The sequence below is a fragment of the Microtus pennsylvanicus genome, chromosome 12 (genome assembly GCF_037038515.1).
Source record: "Microtus pennsylvanicus isolate mMicPen1 chromosome 12, mMicPen1.hap1, whole genome shotgun sequence".
Classification (NCBI taxonomy): Eukaryota; Metazoa; Chordata; class Mammalia; order Rodentia; family Cricetidae; genus Microtus; species Microtus pennsylvanicus.
This window is the reverse complement of record NC_134590.1, coordinates 35,378,966-35,385,182: the sequence shown is the minus strand read 5'-3', so window position 1 is coordinate 35,385,182 and position 6,217 is coordinate 35,378,966.

Here is a 6,217-nt window from a genome sequence, read left to right as displayed (position 1 = left end):
CAGGTTTAAAGTTCTGACTTTCGCCTTAGAGCTTTTGGGGCTTGGGGTTGCTAAGAGTCACCCTCTGGGTTCTTGCCTCTTACCTCACACACCTCACAGAAGCCTTACGGACTTCATGCTTATAGCTTCTGGGAATAGCAAGGCACTGCCACTGATTGACTGATGTGCTTGGCCTGCAAAAGGTGTCACCTTGAGTACTGCATAAGTGACAGCTAATTTTTGCCCTAGCCTACTTTGAGGGCAGGGTGCCAGTGGGCCAGAAGGTGCTGTTCTGCTGGATGAGCCAAAGACGGTAGGAGCTAAGATGGATGTCAGAGTGTCTTCAAGACAATCTCCAACTGTACAATTCCACCTGCCTGCTAAAGGACACACCCTCTAGTACTAGGCCAGTTGCCATGGTTACCACCAGACTCATAAACACAGGGGAAGGATACAAAGTCCAAATTCCTAGAGCAATATCCACTCAACCCAGAGTAGGCATGACTGTTCCCTCCAGTCATATTGGCATATTCCTCCAAAATTATTTTTTCTTTTCTTTTTTTTTTCTTTTGGTTTTTCAAGACAGGGTTTCTCTGTAGTTTTGGAGCCTGTCCTGGAACTAGCTCTTGTAGACCAGGCTGGCCTTAGGCCTCAGAACTCACAGGGATTCATCTGCCTTTGCTTCCCGAAGGCTGGGATTAAAGGTGTGTGCCACCACTGCCCGACTCCAAAAAGTATTTTACTCTGCATTCATTAACCCTGAAGCCCTAAGAGCTGGGGAGTTGATTTGCTGAAAGGATTTCCCTGTGTAACAGCTTGACGTGTGCCGGTGCCACGTATGCCCGGTCCAGGAAGTTGAGTTTGAAGCGTGTCTTTCAGTGGTGTTCCTGGTGAAGCCTGAAAGCCTCCTTCACTGTTCAACTGCTCCCTCATCTGGTTACTGGGTCCACAATTCTGAGAGGGAAAAGGAATCAGGTCACTCTGGAGGTTTGTCACCATGGACTGCCCTCATCACCCTCTTTCCAGGCTATATCAGGTACCCCGAAGAATCATAGGCTCCGTGGACAAAAACAACAATTTAGTCTACCGATCTGCTGGGCAGTGGCGGCGCAGGCCTTCAATCCCAGCACTCTGGAGGCAGAGACAGACGGATCTCTGTGAATCTGAGATGGCCTGGTTTGCAATGTGAGTTCCAGGACAGGCTCCAGAGCTACAGAGACATCCTGCCTTGAAAAAAAAATTAGTATATGGGTCATTCTTGACTTTCTTTCCCAAACACATAGTGAGTGAGTGGTGCTGTCTGGCTGTAATATCAGCTTCTCCAGAAGCCCCGGGAGAAGAATGGAAAGTTCAGGTCTTCCCAGACCACAGAGTGGTTCTTCGCCTCAAAATAAAAAATAAAATAAATAATCAATAGGAAGGCTAGGAATATAGCTCAGAGACAGAGGACTTACCTAACATGCCCAAGGCCCTGTGTTCAGACTCCAGTGCCAAGTACAAAAGAAGGAAAGCAGCGTCCCCGGGGTCTAACCAAAGGACCTGAAGAAAAGAGGAACCGAGTGCCGACCGCCATTTCAAAGTTAACCACAGTTCTTATCAGGCCAGTGGAAACTGGCCTGTTTGGAAATTCTGGCCAGTATCTCTACAATCCAGACTTCTCAAGAGGTTTGATGAAAGACTGATAAGCTTTTTTTGGTTTTTGGTTTTTGGGATTTTGTTTTTTTTTGAGACAGGGCTTCTCTGTGTAATCCTTGCTGTCCTGGAACTCACCCTGTAGAGCAGGCTGACCTCAGACTCAGAGATCTGCCTGCCCTGAGTGCTGAGATCAAAGGTGTAGGCTGCCACTGCCTGGCTTTTTTCACCTTTTCTTTTCCTTGAGATAATATATTGTTATATAGCTCGGACTGCCTTGAACTCACTAAGCAACTCAGACTGGTCTGGAGCCGGAGGCAGTCTTCTTGCCTTAGGCTCCCCAGAAATTGGCATGAGTGACCCTGTTTTGGTTTTTCATTTGGTTTGTCAAGAAGCTTACTCTAAAACAACAGCCTTCCTCGAGGCAGGGTCTCAGTACAAAGGCTGGCTTTGAACTCCTGACCCTCTTGTCTGCACCTCCCTGGTTTTTCACAAAGTCATCAGACACTGACCTACCCAAACAGCAGCCTCTCAAGGACACCACTCATCTAAAGAGGTAGCGCTCCAAGGTTGCCTGTTCCAGATTCTGGAGAGCTCAGCAGTTCAGAATGCATCGTGTTCTCTTAGCAGACAAGAGTTCAGCCCTGAGCACCCACTTCAGGAGGCTCACAACCACCTGTAACTCCAGCTCTGGGAGATGCTACACCTCTGCTGACTGTGGTAATCACCTGTACACATGTATGCAAACACACGTGCGCTCACACACACACAAACGTAAAGTAAATTAAAAAACTATCTCACAAAAGTGGAGAGAATGGCATTACTGCTGACCTACCAATTGCACTTCTAAGAATTTGTCCTAAATAAGTGCACATACTAAATCCTACATGTATGCAAATACTTAAGAAAGAGAGGGAGCTGGGCACAGTAACCCCAGCACAGAAAGAGAGGGAGCTGGGCACAGTAACCCCAGCACAGAAAGAGAGGGAGCTGGGCACAGTAACCCCAGCACAGAAAGAGAGGGAGCTGGGCACAGTAACCCCAGCACAGCAAGCGAGGCAGGAGGATCAGGAGTTGCAAGTCATCCTCTGGTACATGATGAGCTTGAGGACATCCTGGCTACATGAGGTCCTGATTTTATAATTAATTACTGTATAGAGTATTTCTTAATTATGTTACATGCATTGGTGTTTTCCAGCATGCATGCCTGTGTGAGGGTGTCGGATCCTCTAGAACCATGTGGGTGCTGGGAATTGAACCCGGGGCCTCTGGAAGGGCAGCCAGTGCTCTTAACCACTGAGCCTTCTCTCCAGCCCATGTACAGGATATTTTTCTGTGGATTTTTTTTTCTCAATTTGGAAAATGAGCTACCCCCTTGAGTTTCAGGAGCGTATACCACTAGTACATAAACGTGTTTGTCCCTGGGCCTCAGATTTTAGGAGGGTAGCAACTTTTTCTCCTTCTTGCTTGCATTGATTCTCTAACCAGATTTAGAAGTCTTCCCATCTTATTTATGTATTTAAATATGTATCTTATTTGGAGTGTAAACACGGAGGCCAGAGCAGGTAGGAACTGGAGCCCACAGGAGCCAGGTCTCTCCTTCAGCCTCCTAAGCAGGCTGGCCTTCGTCTGTCTTTGGTTAGGTCCTGTGCAGCCTTCACCTCCACACCACTTTCCGTCCTGATTTGATGACATATGCACCCTTTCCTTTTTGCCCTCTTGCATTGCTCAGACGTCTCCTTCAGCATCATCCCGAAAGGGGGACAAAGAAGTGAAACGTTAGGATAGTGTGTATGCCATATTCTAAGTTAAAATTATTCTTAATTCTGAAGTTTATGAGTAACAAACCATTGTATTCTGTTGTGGAGAAGTTTTAATTCATTCTGACTCACAAGGTTTTGCTCTCCTTTTTCCCTCCCTTTGAAAGATTTTCACCTCCCCCTCCCATCTTTCCTTTTACCCAGTGTTTAGAAAATTTCGACTGGGTAATACCAGGAAGGGACAATCAGGAGTACTCTCAAGAATTCAAGACCAGCTTGGACTACATAGTGAATTTTAGGTCAGCCTGGCCTATAGAGTGAGATCTTGCTAAGGAAAAAAAAGAGTAACAACAACCCCTCCCACTCCTGTAATAAAAATTTAAGATACCTTTTCTCCCGCAAGACAATTTTATTCCTAAAACATTTTGTTTCTGAGGTTCCTGAGATAGGTTTCATGTAGCCCAGGCTGGCCTCCAATTCTTTGTGTCCCTGAGAATGACTCAGGTACTTCTGATGCTCCTGCCTCCACTTCCCAGAGTGCTGACATTGCAAGTGTGTGCTCCACACTCAATTATGTGGTGGTGGTGGGGCTCTACTCGGTGCTTAGTGAAGGCTAGACCCTCACTCTACCAAGGGCGCTGAGCCCAGCTCATTCTCTCCATTCTCTGTCAGTTCTCTCTTTTATCCTCCCCTTTTCTTTTCCTCCTTACAGAATGTGAGTACGCAGGTGTAAAATCTTACTTCCAAGGATATAAAGTTACTTTTCGAAAATTTTCCTCTGCTCCCTGGATTATTTTTGCAATCTCTAAATCTTTTCCCCCCCTCCAGCTTGCTTGTTTTGGTGTCCGTCTTTATTGTTGGAAGCTTTCCTGTAAGCCTTGGAGGCCTGTTGATCCATGGATGTTTGTTCTGGCTCTCAGTGGACTTGTTGTGAATCTGATTGGAGGCTGGGTGTGAGGGGGCGGGCTTGCTGCCTGCGAGATTTTTAGATGGAGGTAGCTAAGCAGCTTGAGTGGGGGTGTTCCCGCACGTGTCTGTGTATGTAGGTATTTTCTCTCTAGCAATTCAGGAGAGAGAGTCACTTATCTCCTGCCAGGAAGAATAACCCGGACTTCTGGCTCTGCGGCCCAGAGAAAGGAAGGAAGGGAATATTTAGGGATCTGCCCACCCTGCCTCAGGCCAGACATTTGGTTGTCCTCAGACAAAGGACTTGTGGGGAGGGAAGTAGGGCCCTCTCTCCCTCACATCCTCTTCCTCTCTCCCTCTCCTCTCCCTCTGTCCCTCTTTGCTTCTCTCCCAGGCTTTTTTCTGCACCCCTCCCTTTCTAACTTTTTATGTAGCCCAGGCTATCCTCAAACTTTCAATCCTTGTGCCCCAGTCTCCCCAGTGTTGTGGTACAGGTGTACCCTCCATGTCCAGCTTACCCCTCCTGTTTGCAGGGTCTCATTCCTAATAGAGTCTCCCAGCATTCAATTGCTGAGTCTTCCCAGGACGCATGGTTTTCCTCTGCCCTCCTAGGAGTTGCCTTCCTCTGTTTTCTTGATCATGTGGTATAGACTTGTGGGTACAGGTGTCTCCTGGTTTTACGGAAAGGAGGTTTGTTTCCGTTTGTTTCGGTTGTGTTTCGGGGAAGTGTTTTCAAGAGGTTAGGGCCAATGAGATGGTCCAGTGGATAAAATACTTGCCACCAACCCTGTGACTCAAGTTCGATCCCCGGGATCTCATGGTATTAACTCTTCTTTAAGGTCTTATAAACTGTCCTGGAACTCACTGTGTAGGTCAAACCAGTGTTGAACTTAAGGCAATGTTCATGTCTCAGCCTACTCGGTGTGAGCCACACCATCCAACATGACTGAAATGAAAATGTGAGCATGTGTTAATATACATGGCTATAATTCAACAATTCACCAAGAGGGACTAGGGATGGTGAGGCCTCGTAGCAATGAGCACACTTGGTGCCCAGATCTTGGTTCCTCAACACTGCTCTTTAACTAGAAGAACTGGGAGTGCCTTGGAGAAGTACTTGATTCTAGGCTGGGACATATTGAACCTGAAATGTCTTGCGGTACCAGGAAATAAAGACATGCTTGAAAAGAGAAGTGGAAATATCAGAAGGACTCATGAACTAATGACCTTTTCACTTTCAACTGCCAAACCTGGAACGACTTGAGAAAGGAAATAAAGAATTATAATGTACAGCATAAAGTCAATGTCCATCATAATTATATTGATGTCCATCCCGAATAAATGGGAGTAAGGAAAATGCATTGGCCACTGGGTTCCAATTAATAGATGCAAAATGAACGAGGGATGTAGAGATTAGCAGTGCTCTTCCTGAGGCAGGCACAGCAGGAGGAAGCTTTGCCAGCAAGATGCATGCTAACATCAGGGGCTGCAACACTGAAGAGAACGTGTTTGCATACTGTGAAAGTATCACACATGTGTGAGCCTGCCGCAAGGAAACCTACTATTTTGTACACCTAATGTATGTTAATAAAGTAAATAAAATGTCTTAACCAAGCTAGATACTACCAATGCAAAAGAAAAAACAGTGACTTTACTGTCTGACTTAAAACCAGCTCACTGCTTCCATCAAGACTGATGTCACCAGTAGTAAGATACTGATATGCACTGAGAAAACAGGCTCTCTTAAATGGTGTTTTTGCCAAATATCCATGATTCCAATGAAGTGATGGGAAATATACAAGAGCAACTAAATTCAGAGACGTTCACATATTACTGTAGATGGCCCTCAGTTTATAAGGGGTGACATTTGAATTAAAGCCGTCTGTGATGCTGCATTTAGGGTCTCTCCCTGATTAGACTGTAGGACGTCTGGAGAGTTG